Consider the following 26,238-nt stretch of genomic DNA (forward strand, 5'->3'; position numbering starts at 1 on the left):
TATTGCAGAGAGACTATGATATCTTAGAATGGGTGTTGTTGTTGTTTTTTTACCACACAAACAGAATAAAACATTAAAGACATATGAAAAAGTTTTCTAAAAGGAAAATTAAGACTTCATCAGTTGACAGGAATGGACCCATCAGAAATTGTAGTACCTTTTGCAAATGATGAAATTTCCTCTTTATTCACAGAAAATAAACATTGGCAAAGAGCTTGTAGTAATTTCTTGGAAGAGATTAACAACAAATATCCCAAAAGCAAGAGAATTCAGTTTATTTTATTTTATTTTTTTATTTTACAATACTATTCAGTTCTACATAATAGCCACAGGTTCCCTTGTTCTCTCCCTTCCCTTCCCCCCAGCCCACCCCCCATTTCCACCTCCTCCAGATCAAGGTCTCCCCCGTGGCTCAGCCATTAAAGGCTAGGCTCACAACCAAATATATAAGAGAATTCTGTTTATAAGGAGAACTAATTGGATTCTTCCTCACATTGTATGGGGAACACCAGTTTCTGGAGCCCCTACTTCTATATGGATGCCAACAAATCAGGAAAGGCAAGGTATAAATCAAGAAATTTAAATAAAGTGGCTCAAAGTTCTTATGATTCTGTTCAAAAGTCAGAATTATGTGCTATTTTCATGGTATTAGATTTTTCAGAACCTCTTAACACAGTTGCTGACTATATGCAGAAAGTTATTTTACATGTTGAAACTGCTAAACTTATTCCAAATGATACAGAATTGACCTTGTTATTTATTCAATTATAAGAAATAATCAGAAATAGAAATCATCCCTTATATATAACACATATTAGATCCCATATATGTCTACCAGGCCCTCTAGCTCAAGGTAATGATGAAATTGACCAACTCTTGGTATGAAATGTGCTAGAAGCCTCAGGATTTCTTTAAAAACACCATGTCAATAGCAACGGTTTCAAAAATATGTCACTTGGCAACAAGCCAAGGAAATTATGAGAAAATGTCCTACTTATTCCTTGTAAAACCTAACTCCACTACCTGTAGGAAGAAATCCAAAGGGTACCCAAAGAAATGAAATTTGGCAAATGGACATGTTTCATTTTGCAGAGTTTGGAAAATTAAAATATGTATACCACAACATAGATACATATTCAGACTTCAATGGGAAACTGCTTTGAGTTCTGAAAAGGCTGATTCTGTAATCACACATTTGTTAGAAGTCATGGCCATCATAGGAATCCCTGTACAAATTAAGACTGACAATGCTCCAGCATATGTCTCCAGTAAAATTAAACAGTGTTTTGCATATTACAACATAAAGCATATTACAGATATACCACACAATCCTACAGGTCAAGCAGTTGTGGACAGATCTAATCATACTTTAAAAGAAATGGTAAACAAACAAAGGGGTAATAAAAACCCCCAGAGACAGATTATATAATCGCTTATTAACTTTAAATGGTTCACTTATGACTTCCTAAAGCACACGTAGAAGCCCCTATTGCAGGATCAATAATCCTAGCATTTTCTAAATGCTAATGAGAAAGAAATGACAGCTGTGGAGAGACATTGGACAGTAGAGAAAAATTACTGAATTGAATCAGCCTGTATACTTTAAAGATGTGTGAACCTCAGAATGAAAACCAGGATATGTGTTATGTTGAGGAAGGGGTTTTACTTTTGTTTTCAAAGGAGAAGAAAATCTATGGGTACCATCAAAATTAATAAAGATTCAATTCAATCAGGAGAGACCTCTTCATTATGAGAAGTGATAGTTCATCAACCAATATGGTGAGTCAACATGTCAGAAGAAAAAAACCCACCAAATTAGGGTCAGGGCAGGGTTTTGTTTTTGTTTTTGTTTTTTTTTCTTTATATGAAAATAAAAATATCCATCCTGAAGACATCAAGGACCTTTGGATAGATAGAAATCTAAAGAAGAAAGGAGAAATGTTCAGAAAAAAATACCAAGAAAAGGAATAACCTGGCCTAATGGTTCAATTAAAGCTGGATTTGGAGTTGGGAGTGTGGCTGTCTCTTTCTCTAAACACAAGCATGTTGTTAAAAAAAATTTTAGAATCTCTGTCTCATATCAGAAGAACCACCTGGTATGGGACAGAAGAAAACCAAAATTTAGGGACTATTGTCACAAATCTCTTACCCCTTAATTTTGTTTTGTCTCTTTTCTCTAAGTCTAGTACTATCTTAAAATTTAAACTTTCCATTTTGGTATCAATGTTGTTTAAGTTTTACACAGTAACAATAAACTTTCCTAACAGTGATCTCTGAAGTCTCCAAAAGATGATAGGGCCACACAACAATGATTCCACCTGGATCATAATAATGCCATTAAGCCCAATAAACACCACCCAAAGATTGGCTTTGGACTACAAATTGCTCGGGACAATTCCAAGGTGACTGGCTGAGATGGTCCACCCTCTTGTACCTCTCCGGCCAGAACTTCAGATAAGCTTTACCCATTCCTCAGAGCCTGGCTACAAATGTTGCAGCTAGTTCTCCCAAGACTTAACCATTGTTTCAGTTTCTACAAAGTCCCATAGAGATACCGTCACCCCCCAGACAGCAGGAAGTAATTCTAAGAATGTGATGCCCACTTTCCCAATAGGTGGGATGGATGGTTTCTGGTCTTTCTCAGGGGTATGGATAATTGTTGTCAGGTAGAGGGGTTGGTTATAAGTTGCTATAGGGCAGAACAAAAGAGATTAGACTCGGGGATCTCATTTGAAATAGAAAATGGGGGATAGATATAATAGGATAAAAAGGTAGATTATTAAATCTACTTTTAACTAAAAAAGAAACTATCAGTTTTTAATAATTTATATTGGTATGTACTTTTGTATATTGATACAAATTCAAAGTTATTTTTGTTATACTGTATATATTTCTATTTCTGCTTAAGATATTTTTATATTGATACAAATTCAAAATTATTATTATTATTGTTATTATTATTATTGTTTTTTCGAGACAGGGTTTCTCTGTGTAGCTTTGCGCCTTTTCTGGAACTCACTTGGTAGCTCAGGCTGGCCTTGAACTTACAGAGATCTGCCTGGCTCTGCCTCCCAAGTGCTGGGATTAAAGGCGTGCACCACCACCACCCGGCTCAAAATTATTTTTATTGTATTCATGTTCCTATTTCTATTTAAGACATTTTTGTATATTGACACAAATGTAAAGTTATTTTTGTTATACCATATATATATTTCTACTTCTGTTTAAGATATTTTTTTACTGGGCAGTGGTGGTGCACACCTTGAATCCCAGCACTTGGGAGGCAGAGGCAGATGAATCTCTATGAGTTCAAGCCTAGCCTGGTCTACAAAGAAAGTTCCAGGACAGCCAGGACTGTTACATAGAGAAACACTGTCTCAAAAAAAGGTATTTTTGTATACTGATATAAGTTAAGGTTACTTTTGTCATATTGTATATACATTTTTACTTTTGGGCAAGATATTTTTGTCTATTGTCACAATGTTGAGGTTATTGACCTTATACTGGACATCCATTTCTGTTTTGCTTAAGGCATTACCTATACAGCTTGTTTATTTTTATAATATGAAGTTTTAGTCCTTAAAGCTAGATAGAATAATAAAAAATTACAGGCTAATAGTCACCCATATTTGTCAAACTTATAGTCATAGTTAGGTTTTCTAGGTGTGACGAGATATGTTCCACATACATAGGTAATCTTCAAACACTTCAAAAACATACAGAATATGGCATTTAAAATGTTTTTAATAGCTTAAAATTTACTTGACATGAGATGTATCTGTTCCTGGTGGCATCCTCTAAAGAGGATGATGGGCACTGAAGACACTCCATGTGGAGTTCGCTTTCTTTGTGGCACAAACTGGCCTATAGGGTAAGAAACTGCCCTTGCCTTGACTGCTGACAGTAGACATCCTGTCCAATCTGGACAAGCAGGACGCAAAGAAAAGCTACTGCCAAACTTTGCCAGAGATTCTAGGCCTGTAGGCCAAAGATGGATGCCCTGATGTTGCAGAGGAACTTTGGGTGACTATCCAGGCAGCCAGCTGTTTCTGTTATTTCTTACATTTTGTGGAAGTTGCTTGCTTACACTTCCTCCTTACTGTGGTAATATTATTTCCTTCTCAGGTCTTTGATGGGATTGAATACTAGATAGTTATAGTCCTCCCAAATCTTAGCTAGAGACATATTAGGCACAAAACATAGATTCTTCAGGAAAGGACAACTATTAGAGAGTAATCTATATATTTGCCTACTACCTATGGTCTGGACATCTAGCATATGTTTCTTACTTGATAATTGTTCCTGTTATATATAGTTTCATTTTTGCTTAGGTTACCTTTTCCTTCCTCTGGACAATACTTGATCATAGTTCTTATTGTATATAATTTTATTATGTCAGTATTGGAACCTTCCTTCTTAATTAAACAAAAAGGAGGAAATCTTGTGGGAATTCTGCTATTCAGTCCAATAGCAAATAGTAGGGAGCAGCTTGGCCCAAGGGCAAAGTTTGTATTAGAGAGTGTGTTATCTGAATCCCAATATAAAATGGCTGGGTGGGGAGAAGCACTCTCTCTCTCTCAGACTGTGGAGGAGCTTGTAGCAAACCATGGAAGAAGCATAGCCTGGTGAGATTCCATGGCCCCCTTGGAAATGAGGAGGCAGCGGCGACAGTAGCAGATAGCTGCACCCTCAGTGGGAACAGTGGAGCAGCTGGTAACACGGCCTGGATTCTTCTTTCTGTCTCGTAATTATTGTGCACAGATTTTGTCTACTAATAAAAGGAACACATCCCCAGACTTTCTTCTAGTCTAGGTCACACAAAGCAAATGTAGAAAGATTTATGTCAATCTAAACTCCCTACAAAAAAAAAAAAAAAAGATTGGCATCGGGCTAAAAACTCTACCTGGGAAGCCACTGGCCATACTGGCCTGGGAATCAGACAAGCAATCTTCACTTTCCTTTCTGTTCTCCACTGCAAATTCCCCAGTTTCATCCCCAACCCACAAACGGACCACTTTCAGGGGTCTGTCCTCTGTCTCTGACTCCACTCCCCAAGGACCTTGGGGTAGAACCAGCTTTCCTCCTCCTGTGGACTCCTTCAGCTCACCCCCTCCTACCCCATTCCCATTCCTTCTTGTCAACCCTAGTACCCAGAAACACGTTCTACTTGGGAAACCCAGTGGCCACACCTGGCAGAGACTCCCTATCAGGCAACCACAGCCAACACACTTTCCTAAGATCCAGAGAGGGCAACAGAAACCAAGCAATGGAACACTCACCCAACAAAGACAAGTTATCAATACCTATAAAAAAAGCCACTGCTCATTGATAACTCTCAACATCAACTGTCTTAATTCCCCCAATAAAAAGACACAGATTAACAACTTGGATTACAAAAACAGGCTATATCTTTCTGCTATATCCAAGAAACACTGTGGTGGTTTGAATGAGAGTGGCCCCCATAGGCCCATAGGGAGTGGCACTATTAGGAGGTGTGGCCTTGTTGGAGTAGACATGGCTTTGTTAGAGGAAGTGTGTCACTGGGGGCGGGCTTTGAGGTTTCAGATGCTCAAGCCAGGCCCAGTGTCTCTCTCTCTTCCTGCTGCCTGCGGATCCCGATATAGAACTCTCAGTTATCTCTCCAGCACCATGTCTGCCCGCACGCTGCCATGCTCTCCACCATGGCAATAATGGACTAAAACTCTGAACTGTAAGCCAGGCCCAGTTAAATGTTTTCCTTTATAGAGTTGTCATGGTCATAGTGTCTCTTGACAGCAATAAAAACCCTATGACACACACCTCACCAGCAAGGACAGACATCACCCTCACATAAGCAGATGCAGCCATGTTAATATCTGACAAGATAGGTTTCACACCCAAACTTATCCAAAGAGATAGGGAAGGACCCTACATACTCTCTAGAGGAAAAAATCAACCAAGAGAATGCTGTAGCTCTAAATATGTATGCACCAAACACAAAGGTACCCAAGTTCATAAAAGAAATACTACTATAGCTTACATCACATGTTGATCCTCACACAGTGATAGTGGGTGATTTCAATACCCTACTCTTGACAATAGAGAGGCCATTCAGACAAAAGCTAAAGAAAGATATGCTGGAGTTAAATAACACCATGAATCAATGGACCCAGCAGATATTTACAGAACATCTCCCACCCACACAAAAGAATACACCTTCTCAGTAGCTAATGAAACTTTCTCCAAAGTTGACCATATTCTTTGACACAAAGCAAGTCTCAACAGATACAAGAAAATTGAAACTACACTGCATCTTATCTACCCATCATGGTTTAAAGATGAATATCAACAACAGAAACAACAGAAGGTATACAAACTTGTGGGAACTGAATAACTCACTATGGAATGAAAGCTGGTTCAAGACAGAAATTAAGAAGGAACTTAACCCTTTTGGAGGAGTGGATCAGGGTGGGTCATGGGGAAGCAGGGGGAGTGGGAGGAGAGATAGGAGGGGGAACTGTGGTTGGTATGTAAAATGGAAAAAAATTATAAATAAATAAAAAAATTTTAAAAAAAGGAACTTAAAAACTTTTTGAATTGAGTGAAAATGAAAACACAATATACCCAAACCTATATGACACAATGAAGGTGATTCTAAGAGGCCAATAGAACTAAGTGACTACATAAAAAAAAATTGGGCTGGTGTTAGTGCACGCCTTTAATTCCAGCACTCAGGTAGCAGAGGCAGGTGGATCTCTGTGAGTTCAAGGCCAACCTTGTCTACAGAGTTAGTTCCAGGACAGCCAGGGCTACAAACAGAAACCTTGTTTCAAAAAACAAAAAGCAAAACAAACAAACAAACAAAAAACAAAAAGAAAAAAGAAAAAGAATCAAATTAAACAAAGAGTTGGTTCTTGGAGAAAATCAATAAAATAGATAAATCCTCAGCCAAATTAAATAAAAGACACAGAGAGAAGATACAAATTAATAAAATTTGACAGAAATATAGGGACATAACTACAGACACTGAGGAATTCCAGAGAATTATAAAGATATTCTTTAAAACTCTGTACTCCATTAAATTGGAAAGACTGAAAGGAGTAGCTAAATTTCTTGATAAATATCACCTACCAAAGTTAAATCAAGATCAGATAAGCAATTTAAACAGACCTATAACTGCTAGAGAAACAGAAGCAGTAATTAAAAGTCTCTCAACCAAAAAATGCCTATGGCCAGATAGATTCAGCATAGAATTCTACCAGACTTTCAAAGAAGAATTAACACTAATACTCCTCAAATTATTCTACAAAAGAGAAAAAGAAGGAACATTGACCAATTCTTTTTGTGAGGCCACAATTCCTCTGATGCTTAAACCACACAAAGACCCATCAAAGAGAGAAAATTACATATCAAATTCCTTTATGAACACAGATGCAAAAATTATCAATAAAGTATTGGCAAAATAATCCAAACGCATCAAAAAGATCATCCACCATGATCAAGTAGGATTCATCTCAGAGATGCCTGAATGGCTCAACATACATATATCAATAAATGTAATCCACCATATAAACACACTGAAAGATAAAAACTACATGATCATCTCATTAGATGCAGAAAAAAAATTGACAAAAACAATACCCCTTCATGATAAAAGTCCTGGAGAGACTAGGGATACAAGGAACATACCTCAACATAACAAAGGTAATTTACAACAAGCTCACAGCCAACATCAACCAAAATGCCGAGAAACTCAAAGCAATTCCACTAAAATCAGGACCAAGACAAGGTTGCCCACTCTCCATATACCAATTCAATATAGTACTTGAAGTCTTAGCTAGAGCAATAAGACAACTAAAGGAGATCAAGGGATACAAGTTGGAAAGAAAGAAGTCAAGTATCTTTATTTGTATATGATAAGGTTGTACACATAAAATGATCCTAAAAACTCCACAAGGAAACTTCTACAGTGAATAAACACTTTCAGCAAAGTAGCAGAGTATTAACACACCAAAATTAATAGTCTTCCTATATACAAATGACAAATAGACTAAGAAGGAAATCAAGGAAACAGCTCCTTATGAAATTGAAGAGCTTGTGGCCTGGTGGTGGCACATGTCTTTAATCCCAGCCCTCAGGAGGAAGAGGCAAGTGAATCTGAGCTCAAGGCTAGCCTTGGTCTACAGTGTGCTGGGGGAGCTGCTGCTGGAGTCAGGGTTTGAGAGCAGAGACAGAGTACAGCTGCACGTGAAAGGCTGAGCAATGGGCCAAGACCAGGAATCAGTGGCTTTCAGGCTCCAGTCCAGTCAAATGGGCCATGTCAACAGCAGGGGACCGAGAGAGTCAAAGCCCTGGTGACAGTTGGAGAGGCCTCTGCTGGTTGGCTCCCGGTGTACACATCGGTGTCAGATGCTAGATTGGTGTGGGCCATGCCATCACAGTCTGGGTGGCCATCCCTTTATGGGATCCAGGTGAGAAAGCTTCTCCATGGCCGACGCATCTGATAGGCTCTTGGCCCTGGTTTTCCTGATAGGATTAACATATGGCCTGGGAGTCTTAACTGATGCCTGTAAATTTTTCAGTGGTTCCAGTTTTGGTCTCAAGAAGAAGTAATTTGTCACTCTGTGGGTGGCACAAGACGCATGGTGTGGTTCGTGGGTTGCATTCTTCCCTCCCTCTCAAAATGAAGTAAATGGCTGCTTATAAAATGGAATCTCCTAAGGCAAGACACAGAGTAAAAAAAAAAAAAAAAAAAAAAAAAAGATTATATGATATTGAGTAATTTAGAGTTGGGCACAGCCTGTTCTCAATACACTGCACCCAAAATGCCCCACATGATATGGGCGAGAATCAGGCTTTACTTGACCATTCCAGTTTCCTTGCCAAGCAAGTTGCAGGAGAATTTCTTCGTGTGACATGACCCTTTTATGCTTGCCAGTGTGATACCAGGAACTAACAGGAGCTTGGGGCACAGTCCATTTCCTCCTGTGCCAGATGAGAGGCATGTGATACTTTAGCCAGATAGATTTGTGCCTGAAGAATGATAAACCCACTCTTCCAGTTGACTGGTACTCATACCCTGGAGCAACCTTGTACTTCCTTCATACGAAATTTCAGCTCTGTTGACTAAATTATTTTGGCCTTAGCTTGTGGAGTGAAAGCTCAAAGTATCTACCTCAAAGATAAAATCACAAGGAAAATAAAATAATAGAATAGAGTTACCTAAAACAAGTGACATTTTAGTGAATCAAATGGGGGCGGGGCCTCTGATATTTATTATAAACTAAACAATTTCCTGATTTTATGTATACTGTGAGGAGACTAAGGCACACAAGACATGGTCCTTCCCTGTGAGGAGATGGTTTCTATCTTTTGATTTTGTTTGGTGCTGTTGCTGGGGATGGAACCCAGGGCCCTGTGCATGCCAAGTGAATGTTCTTACTTAACCTGTGAACTACATCTCCACCCTGTTTGTGTCTTGTTAGGAGCTTGATTCTAGATAAGTGGGGAAATGAATATTAGAAAATAAGGAACAGGAGCACTAGTTGACTCGTGAGGAAAGAAATGAAAGTGCATGAGTCTGAGCCTGGGATTTCAACTATAGAAAGAAAAAACTCAAGAAGGAAAGGTATCGAAGTGTGAACAGGCTGTCTTTCTGCTCCCGGCCAGGAGCATCCTCTCCCCTTCCCTCCCTGTGCAGACTTTCTCTGCCTGTGACATGTAAGGACCCATCCCTTTCCCACGGTATTTCAATACTTTTAAAAGGCTGGTGTTGTCTCTGCCTCTCCTGAGTTCAGGTGAATGACTTGCAGAAATGTAGCACACAGGAACCGGGTGTCTGAGAGACTAAGTGTGGAGGCCCATACCTGTAACCCCAGCCTTCTGGAAGTAGCGACAGGAGGATCAGGAGTTCAAGGTCAGCCTCAGCTACATAGTAAGTCTGAGACCAGATTATATTAAATGAAAACTTGCTTAATAATAATAATAATAATAATAATAATAATAATGATAATAATAATATTAATATAACAAAGTTTGAAAAGAAACATGCAAGTGCTTGCCTCAAGAGGTCAATGTCCCAGGTGCAGAAGACTTTCTATCTCTCTCTGTCTGCATGTATGCTTGCACACCAGAAGAGAACATCAGATCCCATTATACATGATTCTGAGCCACCATGTGATTGGTGGGAACTGAACTCAAGACCTCAGGAAGAAAAGCCAGTGCTCTTAACCACTGAGCCATCTCTCTAGCTCTCAAATATGTAGCCCAGGCTGGCCTTGAACTCCTGCCTCCACCTCCTTCAGCAAATCCTATTGGAATGTATCATCACAACCAGCTAGGTATCTTTCAAAGAGAAAGAAGAAACTCTCTGGAAAGTACCTCCCAGCATGGGAATTTCCCATCCACTGTCTCACTGTAACCCCTAGGGATCCCCAAAAAGCCTTCAGTACCCCTGAGCACACCCCCCACCACCACAATAGAATTTGAGATACATAACTGTCCTCCCATTGATTTCTTTCCTTCCACAGTTCCCATCCCCTCAGTTTTTGGTAGAGCTCTTAGCAGAGACCTGGCTTTGAGTTGGATGCTCACTTGCATTCAGGGAAACAATACAATCTACATAGAGATGGAAAGTGAACTTAGTCACAGTGTTGGCCAATGCTGGGGAGAGGCTCCATCTGTCTCCAACGTGTCTCTGCTGTGTCCTAACTTACAGAAAAGACGAAACAAGTATGGGTGTGGAGACAGTTTCTCTCTGGCCTCAGGGCTCCATGGGTATCACCCTTACTACTTACATGGAGATTCCTAGAGGAGCCTCATCACTAGGGCCCCAGCACACACCCTCAGATTCTGGTAATACCAGGAATACACCTGTTAAACGAGTTGTGTCTAAGCATGCTGCACTGAGGAGATGTTATCTCAAGAGAACCAAGGGGGCATCAGGAAGAACCGAAATGACCTCAGTGTGTGTTACATTTGGGGTAAGTTCAGGAGGAGGCCTTGCTTTGAATTTCCATCTGAAGCCAAGGACGTGATTCTGCGGCTCCACATCCTACTAATCCTGTGACGAGGACCTAGCAGTTTTAGCATGTCAGGTTTTAAATTAAATTTAACTAATTTTAAATGAAAACCAGACCTAGGCTAAAGCTGTGCCCGGCAAAAAGGCAGCAGGTACTTCTATTAGCCGAGGTAGGGTGGTTGGTCATTGTTGCTACATGACCGCACATGCTCTGTCCAGTAGCCAAGCAAGAGGTTTAGGCATCCCGGGGGCCTTATGTCCTATGTAATCCATGCACTTCATGGTCACATAATTTGCTCACAGCATGATCATGTAATCTATGTGCATGCGTGGTGTAGCTAGGTAAGCCCATATGCGAATGTGCAGGGGAATTCATAAAAGCGGGTCACAGACTCCGCCTCTTCCTTCTTCTCCCTCCTCTCTCTCCCTGCACCAAATTCCACAGGCCTAAGCACATTCCCCTCTGTTCCTTCTCTTAATAAACTCTTATAGTGGGTTTTGCTGTGCCTTGTGGCTTTTCTTGCACGGAAAACTGTGACGCTTAATGAATAGCATAGAGCCACATATAATAATAACTAACAGCCATATCTGTGTCTTGGGAAATGCTCATGCTTAGACATTAGGGATGGTCTCATCTTCATCCATCCGTGACAGTCATGTCAGTGGTGGTGGCCGTGGGAGGTAGAGATACCAGCGGTATGTGTGTGCAGGCCAGAGAACAGTTTTGAGGAATTAGTTCTCTCCTTCCATCACATTTCTAGAGATCAGACTTAGGTGTTGGGCTGTGTGGCAAACTCCCCAAGGAAAGGATGATAATCGGTGCTGGTGGCGGTGGTGGTTACTGGCAGAAACGTCACAAGCCATGGCCTCAGAGTTACAGAGAGTTTTATTGGGAGGAAGGAGGGGATAGGAGGGAGGAGAGCCAGGCCTGGAGAGAGAGAGAGAGAGATGGAGGGAGCAGAGCAGAGCAGGGAACAGAGAGAGAGGGTAGGGGCCGAGTCTGGCTTTTTTAAGGCACAGATTGCGTGACCACGTGGCCAGAGCCTCCTGATGACGTAAGACACAAGACCCCGAGCTGCGCAGGGCAGGATCCTAACACCCAGTCCTCACTTTCAGTGTTCACATGTATGTACATATTTAGGTGTGAGTGTGGTATAGCCTTCGAAACTAGAAAGAGCCATAGTGACAACACATGCCTGGTCTAGCACAAAAAACTGATGTCATGACCAACAGGACAGAGTAGGGAACCATAAATGAACCCATAATAGATATGGCCTCTTAATATTTGACAAACTTGGGGAGAAAAGACAGACTATTCAAGAAACAGCATTGGCAAAAATGGGTATGTACCTACAGAAGAATGAAATTGGATCCATAACTCTGAACTTGCACAAAAATCAGCTGTTAAATAAACCAAAGGCCTTAATTTAAAACCTGAACCGTGAAAACTGCCGGAGGAAATGCAGGAAGTCCATTTCAAACATAGTCAGGGAGAAGCCAGGTGTGGTGGTGCAAGCCTTAAATCTCAGTATGCCAGAGGCAGAAACAGGCGGAGCTCTGTGAGTTCAAGGCCAGCCTTACACACCAAGCTCCAGGACCACCAGGGCTCAATAAAGAGAGACCCTGGCTCACAGTTGGAAAAAAAAAAAAAGACACTAGGGAGTAGCTGGAGTTTTCCTAGTTCTGCCTGGCCCATGGTCAGGACAAATCTCTCTCACCTGCCAGTCCCGCAGCCACTTAGACCCAACCAAGTAAACACACAAAGACTTATATTGTTTACAAACTGTATGGCCACAGCAGGCTTCTTGTTATCTAGTTCTTATATCTTAAATCAACCCATTTCTATTCATCTATAAGTTGTCACATGTCTTGTAGCTTACCGGTATCTTAACATCTCATGGCGGCAGCTGGCAGTGTATCTCTGCCTCAGCCTTCCTGTTCCCAGAATTCTCTTCTCTGCTTGTCCTGCCTATACTTCCTGCCTGGCTACTGGCCAATCAGCATTTTATTTATACAGAGTGATATCCACAGCACTGGAGAGATACTCAGAGGTTAAGAGGACTGGCTGCTTTTGCTGAGGACCTGGGTTTCCTTCCCAGAACCCACATGGCAGCTTCCAAATATTCATAACTTTAGGAATCAAGTCCTTTCTTCTGGTTTCCATGGGCAGCAGGCATGCTCACAGTGCATTTACATACATGCAAGGGGAAAAAACACTCATACAAATAAAGAAAAAAAAAAAAGTAACAGAAAGAACTTCCTACACATTTAGCAGCATCGGAAGTAGTCCCAAGAATCAGCAAATGGGCTACATGAAGGGAAAATTGTCTGCCCAGCAAACCATCAGCAGGGTGAACAGACAGCCTGCAGAATGGGAGAAGGTCTACCATCTCTATGCCAGACAGGTGACTAATAACCAGAATATATAAACAACTGCAAAAATTACACACCAAAAAAGCAAAACAAATGGGCTAATGAAATTAATAGATAGTTCAAAGAAGAAACACAAAAGGCCAATGAGTGTTCTTTCTTTCTTTTTTTTTAAATGCTCAATCTTCTTAGCCTTTAGTGAAATGCACATCACAAGATGACTTTGAAATTCCATTTCACTCCAGTCAGAATTGCTATTCTCAAGAAAATTGTTGGGCCCTGACCCCCGTTCCTTGGGTAGCTGTTGCCTTGCTTGCTGACCTTAATCAGATGTCCTTCCTATGCTAATTCCCTGCCGGTTTCCTTCCTCCTAAACAACTTACGGGAGGTTCCTTGTTTGCCCATCCTGCATATTGGTGTAATGCTAGAATGTAAAACATCTGTAGTGAACTTCTGCCCTCCCAGGTTCTTCCACTGTGCTGTAAGCCTGTATTTAAGGCCTCTTCCCTCCTTCAATAAAGGGCAGTCTACTGAGACGAATGACCTGCTGTCTTGTCTTTGTTTTAATCCTCAGCTCCTGGCTCGGACATGGTGAACGGGAGTAGCGTGGGCGCTGCAGAAAATGGCCACCACCAAATGCTGCCGGGGACACTGGGAAGGAGCGGCTCTGGTTCACTGTTGGGGGAGTGTGAACTAGCACAGCCGTGGAAATCAGTATGGAGGTTTCTCAAAAAAACTAAAAATCAAACTGCCGCAGGACCCAGCTATCCCACCCATGCACGTATACTTGAAGAACTGATTCCACCACAGAGAGACCTGCACATCCATGTTTATTGCTGCATTCTTCACAGCGGTAAGGGAAGGAATCAGTGTGAATGAGTGGGTAATAGAGACACTAATTACCATCTAGCATCCTCCCACTCGCGGCCTCTGGGTTGACCCACACAAGTGCAAGCCAGCATACACCCGACCTATCACTTCCGGGAGACTGTGTTCCCCCTTTTTCCACAGTGTCTCGGCTCACTTTTCTGTGTGTAGTAACTGTAAGGATTCGGTCCTTAATTACGTCATCAGCCTTCGACGGCGCCCCAGCCTAAAAAGCGGGTGGGCCTTCTGTGCGTCCCTCTCTTTCCTTCCTGCTCTTTCCTTCCATCTATCCTCTCCCCACTCCCTCTCTTTCCTTTCTGCTCCTTCCTTCCATCTGCCCCCCCTCTCTCTCTTCCCCACTCTTCCTCTCTCTCCCCCACCTCTCTCCCAATAAAGCTCAGAAAGGTAACCATGGCTCGTGACTCTCCTCCAGCACTCTCCTCTGTCGCCATGGCTGCCACGGTTGGCGGCCAGTCACAAGCACCGCAGCATGACCAACAGTAACATTATCTGAAACTTTTGCTAGAGCCTTTATTAATTAAAATAAGTTGTGGAGGAAAAGTGAATTAGTGCCAGAAGATCTAAACATTGTGTTTTTGAACATTATTTCAATAAACAACTCCCCTAAAATACTTACAATATTGTATATGAGCTCATGCATGCCAGACCAGCTCTCTTCCAGCAGCCTCCCTAGCTTTACAGACTTTTAACATGCCATTATAATTGGGTGTGGTGACACACACTGGGTAGATTAAAAAGTTTAGTCATTCTGGCAGGAACAAAGCCATTCTAAGGAGACATGTGTATCCCTCCATTCAGCTAGGAGATTACTGGCAGAATTCCCCCAAGGAATTAGAATTTCTCCAGGAAGCTTATGCTGGGAGAAAAATAAGGTTGGTACCAGTTAGATTGGTACCAGAAAAGTGAGCCAAAGGACGTTATGGAAGAAGGAGTGCCACGGGATGTCTTTCTGTACCATGTAAATATGTGTTGCTCTGATTGGTTGATAAATAAAGCTGCACTGGCCTATGGCAGGGCAGGATAAGGTTAGGTGGTCCGTTCAGACTGAAGACGAGGTGAAGAAGGGTGGAGTCAAGGAGACGCCAGCCCATCTCTGAAGGAACAACAGTAACACCATGGCCAAGTGGCAACGTATAAATTAATAGAAATGGGCTGAGTTAAGTTATAAGAGCTAGCTAGTAAGAAGCCTGACCCATAGGCCATATAATTCGCAATTGATATTAAGCCTCTGTGTGGTTATTTTATAAGCAGCTGTGGGACCTCGGGGCCAGATGGGACCAGAGAAACTCATGGCTAGAAAGGAGGAAGACAGTCTCCTGGAAAGTGACGGGTCAGGTGTGTGCTTGCATTTGTGTGGGGCAACCCAGAGGCGGAGTTGGCCTGCCAGGGGTTTGTCAGCTTATCAGGTCATTTCACAGGTGGACTGGAGCCCAGAAACTAATGGATCAACGATGGGAGAGACCATACCTTGACCAGGGCTGCTTAGTGAAGCAGACTCTTTGTCTTCTATGTAGACCTACACCTCCTGTCAGGACACAAAAGACGGGCTGGGGCGAGGTGAGGGCTTGTCATTAGACCTCTTATTTTTCTTCCCGTGTGGACACGTGTGGCTGAACCCCTTTTCTGCGGCTAACGGTAACTTGCTTCGTTAATGGCCCGGGAGGTCAGACGGCGGAGTTTCCTAGATAGGGCTTCTGTTGCTATGGCGACACACCACGACCAAAGCAACTTGGGGTGGAAAGGGCTTATTTGGCTTCCGTATCACAGTTCATTGAGGGAAGTCAGGGCAGGAACTCAAGCAGGGCAGGAACCTGGAGGCAGGAGCTGATGCAGAGGCCATGGAAGAGTGCTGCTTACTGGCTTCCTCCTCATGGCTTGCTCAGCCTGCTTTCTTATAGAACCCAGGACCACCATCCCAGGGGTGACACCACCCACAATGGACTGGGCCCTCCCCCATCATTCACTAATTAAGAAAATGCCCTGCAGGCTTGTGTTGCGAGATATTATTTTAACAGGGCAAAGATGTGTTACATTTATTTATGCTGAGGACTATTACTTTAACTGTGTAAAGATATGTTACATTTGTTTATGCTGCATTTGTTTAATGGTATAAGGATGTATGTTTAATTATATAAAGATGTGTTGCATTTGTTTCACCTTGCCTGCCTAAGGCACCTGCTTGGTCTAATAAAGAGCTGAATAGGTAGGCCAAAGAGGGATAGGCAAGGCTGCCAGGCAGAGAGAATAAATAGGAGGAAAAATCTAGGCTGAGAAAGAAAGAATGAGAAGAATGAGGAGAGAATGAGGGGGAAAGAGAGGGATGCCCGGGGCCAGCCAAGCAGCCACCAACCAGCAGACGCAGAGTAGGACATACAGAAATAAAGGTAAAAAGCACTGAGGCACAAGGCAGATAAAGAGAAACAGGTTAATTTAAGTTAAAAGAACTAGCCAGAAACGAGCCTAAGCTAGGCTGAGCATTCACAAATAATATTGTCTCTGTGTCATGATTTGGAAGCTGGTTGGTGGCCCAAAAGGAAAAGCCCCGCACAGGCTTGTCTGCAGCCAGTTCTTATGGAGACATTTTCTCAACCGAGGCTCCCTCCTCTCCGATGACTCTAGCTGTGTCAAGTGGACGTAAAACTAGCCAGCATGCCGAGCCTGTCATGTGGCAGCTACCAGAGTCTAACAAGACCATTCTGGACTACAGAGTGAGACCCTGTCCTCCTTTGATTTCTGTTGCTGTGATAAGAAAAAAACATCCTGAGCAATGAGGAGGGAGGGCTGAGGGAGGAAAGGGTTATTTGGTTATTTGGCTTCTCTGTCCTGGTCACAGTCTATTGAGGGAAGGCATGGCAGGAACTCACACAGGTCAGGGGCCAGGAACCCAGGGTTGGGGGGAGGGAGCTGATGCAGAAGCCATAGAACAGTGCTTTCCTATATGGTACCCAGGACCACCAGCCTAAGGGTATCACTGTCTCAATAGAGCTGGACCCTCCCACATCAGTCATCAATTAAAAAAAAAAAAGTACCAGAGTCTTGCTCATAGGCCAGTCTAGTGGGAGCATTTTCTCAATTGATGTTTCCTTTCCCGAAATGACTCCAGCTGGTATCAAGCTGACATAAGATTAGCCAGTCCAGGGAAGGTTTATTTCAGTTTACAAGCCCAGGTTACAGCCCATGATTTCAGAGATACCAAGGCAGGTACTGAAGTAGCTAGTCACATGACATTCACAGTCAGTCAAGAGCAAAGAGAAACAAAAGCACCCCGCTGCCTGCTTGCTATATTTGTGTGGCTCTTCTTCTCCCTCAGGATTGTTGGCTGCACTGGTTCATGAAGGTGGAGGGAGCAGAGGTAGAGAACAGATTTCAGACAGCTGTGGGTACGATGGAGACAGCCCTCCAGGAGAACACTTCAGTGAATCAGCTCAAATGTATTCCAGAGTGCATCGAATATATAGGACTGGGGAGCCTGGGGACAAACCTTAATTTGCATTAAGTAGCACGCTCCTACCATACAGCTGTATTAGTGGAAGCACATTCTTATCAAAACAGCTAGAGCACTTGCTTTATTACCAGGTGGGTCTTTAGGGGAAGAGCATCTGCAGGGAACTGTGTCAAGGGTCGCCCTTGAGATAAGTCAGTCATCCTGGACCTAGAGACATCCTCCAGATAAGGGTAGGTGGAGAACAGGAAGCTTTTGCTGGGGGGAGGCGGGACGGAAATCCTTTGTGTTGCTGAGCTTAGAGAAAGCTGCCAGGCTATGGTAGACTGCAACCTCTGACCAGGCAGTTAGGCCTTTCTACTTATTTGTTTAAATTTCTCAAGTCCTATATAGTTCAAGATCCCCTCCTACCCAGGGCACAATGCTGCTCACAGTGAGCTGTGTCTTCCTACATCAATTGACCATCAGAGCAATCTCCCACAGACGTGAGCACAGGCCAACTTAGTCATTCAGGCTCTCTTCCCAAGTGATTCTGGGTTGTGGCGAGTCAACATTTAAAACGAACAATCACAGACGCTGTTCCCATTTCCCCATTCAACTGTAATGGTTCGAACTGAGAATAAATAGAAATCACTTTTTGTTTTCATATTTAGTTGAGCACTTAGGTTGTAATGATAGGAAGATTCATCCGCTGTTTTTTTCTTTTTTCTTTCTTTCTTTTGAGACAGGGTTTCTCTGTGTAGCTCTGGCTGTCCTGGAACTCACTCCATAGACCAGAGTGGCCTCAAACTCAGAGATTCTCCTGCCTCTGCCTCCCATCATGCCTGGCTTTATCAGCTGTCTTTTCTATTTGCAAGTGACGCTGCTGAAGCTTGGAGCGTCCTCTTACACAGCATGCACCTCATGTCTCCCATAAAGGGAAGTATGCCACTTTTCATTACTTTATTTTTTTTAATTACTTTTTTCCCTGAAGGACAATTGTCCTAAGAATTAGAAAACTTCTGTAAGAGTTTAAATTCTCAAAGTGTCAAACTGCCTTTTTTTCTGAAAAAAAGGTCACATTGCATTGCGTTTATTCACTGTGCTTCTTCACTTATTGAACTTCCTTTCCCAAAAGTTTTTCTTGAACCAAAGGTACTCTAGATATGAGGCAGGTGAGAACAGGGAATAGTTTAGTCACCTGTGACTCCATTTTGCTTTGGGCTATACATATCCCTCTCTAGTAATGATAATGCACTTAGCAACCTTGGACCCCCACTTGCATGTAGTATTTACACACACACCCCTCTTTGAACAATATGCTTAGCAACCTAGGATCTGACGTGCATCAAGCTGTATGTACACCCATCCCAAACAATGGGATAAGCTTCCCCTCCCCAAAATGACCACCAAATGTAGATGGTTTCTATTCATGCTTACTCCAGTGATATCTGGGTACCAGGGTAGAGGAACCAACTATGTTTAAACTAGTTTTAGATGCTTGTCCAATAAGGCAAGTAGTATACTCTGAAATAATTTTTATGGAGAACCCCCATAACTCTTATGACTATGAACAATTTGGTATGTATATGATTAAAATCAGATGTATTATGGGAAGGGACATTTATAATGTGTGGAAACTTACATAAGTCTATCAAAACAGAGAACTGCCCCCATTTGACCCTGGGCAATCAAACTCCTCTGTAGATGTAACCAACCGTCTTATTAAATAAGAAACACAGAAACAATGTAAAAGAGAAAGCCGAGAAGTCAGAGCTCAGAGCTAAAATCTCACCCTTCCTCCTGCTGTCCCAGCTTCGCGAAAAGAGACCTACTTCCTGTCGGTTCGTATTTTTAAAGTATGTTGTTCTGCCTTCTCATTGGTTGTAAACCCAAACACATGACTGCCTCGTCACTGTCTGAATGTACAGCCCCCTAGGTCTTAAAGGCATATGTCTCCAATGCTGGCTGTATCCCTGAACACACAGAGATCTTATGGGATTAAAGGCGTGTGCCGCCACCGCCACACTCTTGCTATGGCTCTAATAGCTCTGACCCTGAACACACAGATATCTATGGGATTAAAGGTGTGTGCCACCACCGCCACACTCTTGCTATGGCTCTAATAGCTCTGACTCCCAGACAACTTTATTTATTAACATACAATCAAAATAATAATTCAGTACAATTAGATTATCACCACACTCCTCCTTCTCTTGAACCCCATAAAATAAAGCCCCAAACAATAATCAGGGCTTCTGAAAGCTCTTAGTCTTGTGTTACACTGTTATTGTTGACGACATATTTCTTTCTGCTTCGCTTTTTAACAAACTTTCCATGCTACTTTGAAATGTCTTTGCATCCCTGTAGAAGTAATTGTCTTATTAAATAAGAAACAGAGCCAATGTAAAGATAAAAGCCCAAGAGGTCAGCGCTAAGAGCCTTACCCTTCCTGCTTCAGTGATCCTCTTCAGCCAAGAGAGACCTACTTCCTGTGTGTCTTTATATAGACTTTCTGTTCTGCCTTCTCATTGGTTGTAAACCCAACCACATGACTGCCTCGTCACTGCCTGTCTGTACAGACCTCCAGGTCTTCTATGGTTGGTATTGAGATTAAAGGTGTGTCTCCAATGCTGGCTGTATCCTTGACCACACAGAAATCTACCTAGCTCTGCCTCCCAAGTGCTGCAATTAAAGGCATGCACCACCACCGCCCAGCTTCTACTATGGCTTACTATTAGCTCTGACCCCCCAGGCAACTTTATTTATTAACATACAAATAAAATCACATTTCAATACAAATAAAATATCACCATATTTCCCCTTTTCTATTTTAATAAAAAGATAAAAGGAAAAATATAACTAACATAAGAAAAACTATATACAAAAGTACAATAACTATATACAATATATACAAGTAATAAATACCTAAACAATGTTTAGTCTATTTGTGTTTGAAAAATTCAGAGAAAATAATTCCATTATCTATCCTATTTTGGTAAGTCCAAAATGTACCTAATTCACTTTCTATCCTAACTAGTCATCAACTATAACTAACTAATCTTCAACTATAAATAACTAATCTTCAACTCCCTCAGAGACCCAAGAAGGAAATAATATTAGCTAACAAAAATAAAAACAGGAAGTACATGCTAGCAACTTCCAAAAAATTTGTGAGTTGACAGAAACAGCCAGTTGCCTGGACAGTCACCTGAGTTTTCTCCACAGTGTTGGGGCATCATCTTCAGCCTATAGGCTTAGCGTATCTGACAGATTCATTTGTGAAGTAGGATGTACACAAGGTCAACAGTTCAACCTCACATTGGGTGAAAGCAGTCCATGTACCAGAAACACCTGAATTCCACTAGTGTCATGTCATGATTCAGGATTTTAAATTCTGGAAATTGTTGTTTTTTGAATTCAGCTGTCCATTCTTCTTGGCTGTGTATATACGGCTTCATCTCAGCATCCCATTCTTCTTGACATCCCTCTATTAAATGCCATTCTACTATTGAGAGGTGTGAGCTTAGTTACTCTTCAAGAATAACTGTTTCAGCTGCTGTTCCATTGCACATCAGAAGCCATCGGCCCACTGCCTGTTCAGCTGCCTTTGGATTGCGAAGGCCACTTCAGGAATGGTGCCATATTGTCCTGGCCTCAGAAGATGCCTTTTGATAAAGCCATAACCACACTGGTTTTGGCAAGAATCGGTTGTCCTTTGTTTCATGTCCTGTCTGTCCTGTTTGTCAGCAGTTGATTCGAGGATACTTTGTTGTCCAGTGGCTAACTTTTGCCACAATGAAAGTTAACTCCATATGCAGTTTCTTCAATGCCCATATTCTCTCTGAAGTAGATTGGTACTGCCAGGAGCCGACATGTCTCATAGTCATGATAAAAAAGAAAAATTTTCTAAGTTATTAAAACATTTTAAATGCCATATTCTGTAGATCTCTGAAGGGTTTGAAGATGACTTTTTTTTTTTTTTTTTTTTTTTCGAGACAGGGTTTCTCTGCGTAGCTTTGCGCCTTTCCTGGAGCTCACTTGGTAGTCCAGGCTGGCCTCGAACTCACAGAGATCCGCCTGCCTCTGCCTCCCAAGTGCTGGGATTAAAGGCGTGCGCCACCACGCCCGGATGAAGATGACCTTTCTATTTAAAATATATCTGCTCAATCTTGAAAACATACCTAATATGACTACAAGTTCTATTGTAATGTCTAACTACTAACTTTCATTCTTTTTATCCTAATAGTTGGCAATAATAACATTCAAGGATCAGAAAATTGCATTATTTGTTAAATGAATGGTATAAGTACAATTAGAAATATACATATAGCATTTTCTAACAATATCAATTTCAATATATATAATTTGTATATAATATATAACAATCCAATTCAATGTAAAGTATTTAAAACTAGTAATTGTCTTTTTCTTTTTTTCTTTTTCTTTTTTTAAAACAAGAACCTTAAATCTAACCTCCTTTGCTTAGCCCTTTTCCTAACCCTTGATAACAACTTGTAACTAACCCCCCTAAACAATGAAAATTATCCCAGACCCAAAATCCATTAAAAGACCAAAAAACCACCCACCCCACACCACCTCTTTGGGAATGTGGGCGTCGTATTCTTAAAATTGCTTCCTGCTGGGTATGGGTGAAGTTATCTTTATCCTGAAAGAAAAATTTTTAGGTTAATTGTCAAATTCTAGGAAAGGTAACTATATCCTTTGTTATCTATTCTGTGTATAATGCCAAAGTTCAGGGTTTATCTCAAGTCCTTATTCAAGTAGTCTTTGAGACTGGATCATCTCAGCTAGTTATCTCAAAATTGCTCTGAATACTTTGTAGTTCAAAGCTGATCTGTAGATGATGTTTGTCAGCTTAATGATATTATTATTGTCCACGTGGAATTGTTGTTGTTGTGGGGCCCCATCTTCTTTCTGGAGACTTCAGTTGATGTTAGGCCTGGCCGTGAATTCCTGCAGAAAACTGATAAGAGACTCGAACACAAAGACATATATATGCAGCTAACTGAAGCCTTTTTTCTAGAATTAGTTAGTACTCTATATGACCATTCATATCTTAACAAATTTTAAAATGTATATATATCTACATATATATAAATCTTGTAAATTTTGATATAAAATTCATACTTTAAGAAAAGTTTAAAGAATCAGAATAGAATCAAAGAGTTGACATTAGTAATAGAATAGTCCCTTAATTAATTTGGTTTTTCTCCTGTCCCATAGCAGAAGATGGCTCTTTTATTCTGGCATGATACAGGGAGTTTGCATTTTCCTTTTAACAACATGCTTGAGTTTAAAGAAGGAGAGAGCCATTCTCCAACTCCAAAGTCAGCTTTAAATTTTAATTGAACTGGGACTATTAGAAGACCAATAGTGTTAAGTTTCTTTAAAGAAGAGCAGAAACAAACATTTAGGATGACTTATAAAATTTTTTTTAGAGGATATACCCTTATGCCATTTCACTCTGTTTCCTGGGACAGAAAATTTGTCCCTTTTCTTCAGTTGTCTCATTTGTCCAGCGTTCTTCAGATTCCTTAGCCTTCATTCTCCTAAAAGACAAAAACAAAAACCTTTCCCCAATACTAATTTTGGGGATGTTCTTTTTGGCAAGTTATTATCTGATTAAATGAAAAGGCATGTGTTACTGGTATAAGTTAGTTTAAATTGGATGTTTGTGCTGGTTGATGAACCATCACCTCCTCGTCACTGCCTGTCTATACAGACCTCCAGGTCTTCTATGGTTGGTATTGAGATTAAAGGTGTGTGTCTCCAATGCTGGCTGTATCCTTGACCACACAGAGATCTACCTAGCTCTTCTACCAAGTGCTGGGATTAAAGGCGTGCACCACAAACGCCCAGCTCTGTTATGGCTTACTATTAGCTCTGACCCCCAGGCAACTTTATTTGTTAACATACAAATAAAATCACATTTCAGTACAATAAAATATCACCATATTTTATACCATATGTTTTAATTCCTTGAACCTGGAACACCCAGTGCAGACCCTAACCACCAGGAACAAGTATAGAAAGCTGGTATAGATAGCTGCTCTAATATGCCAATGTGAGGACATCTCTTCTCTGAGTCCTCAGGAAGAGCACACAGTGACGTGCCAGACAGTGCCTTCAGCAACATTCCCGCAACCCTACAGGAGCAAGGCCCTCAGGATGAGCCAGCCTGTTCTGTATAGTGAGTACTAGACCAGGCAGAGTTTGTTACATAGTAAAACACTGTCTCAACTCTCCTCCTCACCCACCACCACCCCAGCAAAAACAAATGAATCAGCGTTAGGAAAGGTCAGAGAAGTGATCTCTCAGCAGATACAGGGGTTATGAATGCCCATCTTGACCAAGAATGGAATTTAGGTATTGGGAAACACAAATGTAATTCCTGGCACATTCATTCCTTATGACTTAGCTTTTGGCTCAGACAGTTAGAGCCTTTGAGGTAAAGTTCTAACAACATGTGGGATATACATGGGAGGGGTTATGTATTGGGTGACAGTCAAAGTTAGGTTGAGAAGTCCCCAACCCAATCTCCTCCACCTATGGGCAGAGTTGCTCACTATGGTGTTGTTAGCAAGGATGATCCCCCAACCTCTGTAACACTTGGAATGGTCTAGCCCTCCATTATAAATCCCTGTGGTGTGCTTACCAACACTATGTAAGTAAGTTCCTTTCTCTCCTCCCAGATATACCATGGAATCACATGCTTCTCGGGATGGGATTTTATTACCAAAACACTGAAAAGTTAGTAGAGGTTAACGAATTCTCTCCAAAGGTCCATTCAGTTGCACATCTGAACCTTTAATGCTTCGGTCTGCTGAATCCTAGACTGATACCGTCTTTTAATTGAGGCATAATCCATGCACAGAAAAACAGGCACCCACAAAACGTTCAGCTTTATGAGTTTCAGAGAGTGCCCGACATCAAGAAAGGGGACGGGACCTGTCAAACCTAAGGAAGCTGACAGCTAGAGTGGTGGTGACCCGGCCACAGTGGCCGCAGGAAAAACGGGGAGATACTTAAAGGGTGCAAAGTTTCATGTGGGAAGGAAAGAAGAAAGAAAGAAAGAAACGGAGAGCAGTGATGCCTTTCCAGTAGCAAAAAGTACTGGATGCCCCTGAATGGGACACTGAAAATGTTAGGATGGTAAGTTTTATGTGTGTTTTTACCACAGTTCTTTAAAAACAGAACCTTACCAGGTTCACAGAAGCTGCTCCTCTGCTTCATTCTGCCCGCTCTGCCTCCCCCTCCCACCTGGGTGACTGCTACTTTCACTGCTGGGTGTAATGGTTCATGCCTGTAATCTCAGTACTTCAGAGGCTGAGGCAGGTGGATTGCTGTGAGTTCAAGGTGAGCCTAGGCTACATAGTGAGGCTCTGTTCCCCACACACACACACACCCCAAAAACCTTCAAAGAAATAAAGAGGGGAGCCGGGCGGTGGTAGCACACGCCTTTAATCCCAGCACTCGGGAGGCAGAGACAGGAGGATCTCTGTGAGTTCGAGGCCAGCCTGGGCTACAGAGTGAGTTCCAGGATAGGCTCCAAAGCTACACAGGGAAACCCTGTCTTGACAAACAAATACAAAATAAAAAAAAAAAAAGAAGAGCTTTTCTCTTGGGGCTGGAGAGATGGCTCAGAGGTTAAGAGCACTGGCTGTTCTTGCAGAGGTCCTGAGTTCAATTCCCAGCAACCACACAGTGGCTCACAACCATCTGTAATGAGATCTGGCGCCCTCTTCTGGCCTGCAGACAGAACACTCACTCTATACAGAATTAATAAATAAATCTTAAAAAAGAAAGAAAGAGGGGGGAAAAGAAAGAAGAGGAAGAAAATAAATAAATAATAAAAAGATTTTGCCAAAACATATCAATACCTCACTCATGTCACAAGGTAACTGAGAGCAGGATGAGTACCTGGCGTCTCTGCCTTCATTTTGCATCTGTCTCCATTACTTTGGGTCATGAGCTTGGCTTTGTTTGTTTGTTTGCAGTTTTTGGAGACAGGGTTTCTTTATGTAGCCCTGGCTATCCTAGAATTAGCTTTGTAGACCAGGCTGGCCTCAACTCAGAGATCTGCCTGCCTCTGCCTCCCAAGTGCTGAGATAAAAGGTGTGCACCACCACCACCTGGCCTACAAGGTGACATCTTTAACTCACATGCCTAGCAGTCTGCAGAATCCCATGCTGGCAGCTCCTTTGGGACTGACATTTTACACTAAGATAAACTTAATGATGTGTCTATTCATGTTGTGTCAGGGCAAGGCAGTGCAGCGCTTCCTCCATCTCGTATTCTTGTTGAGGCCATCTTAGGTCTAACCATTTTGATCTCCTTGATGGAGAATCCCATGGATAATTACCCAACTCTGTTCTAGAAACCTAAGGTCAAGATGTCCAAGCTAGCTTATCTTGGCTTCTGTTAAACTGCTTGCTTGAGCAAGACCTCTCCCTGAAGCTGCCAAGCAATACACCAAGATGTGTTTTTTGCCTTTAAAAACCCTTTACCCTAAACACTGGCTGCTACACATGGGTTC

At 41.8% G+C, this 26,238-nt stretch overlaps 1 protein-coding gene across 2 annotated transcripts in view; it reads right to left on the minus strand.

The window, feature by feature from the left end:
* Positions 1–16,127, minus strand: part of LOC107402668 (vomeronasal type-1 receptor 90-like) — a 47,519-nt gene extending 31,392 nt beyond the window's left edge. Inside the window, exons 1-2 of one of the 2 annotated variants that reach the window (XR_006062172.2) lie at positions 15,725–16,042; positions 8,173–8,696 (exon numbers count right to left, since the gene is read on the minus strand). The gene's annotated coding sequence lies outside the window, so the exon portion shown is untranslated. Of the gene's footprint in view, positions 1–8,172; positions 8,697–15,724 lie in introns of those variants that run through there. The other variant, XM_042258749.2, reaches the window with a different exon arrangement.
* Positions 16,128–26,238: the final 10,111 nt, after the last annotated feature.

This window comes from Peromyscus maniculatus, chromosome 11, assembly GCF_049852395.1.
Source record: "Peromyscus maniculatus bairdii isolate BWxNUB_F1_BW_parent chromosome 11, HU_Pman_BW_mat_3.1, whole genome shotgun sequence".
Lineage (NCBI taxonomy): Eukaryota > Metazoa > Chordata > Mammalia > Rodentia > Cricetidae > Peromyscus > Peromyscus maniculatus.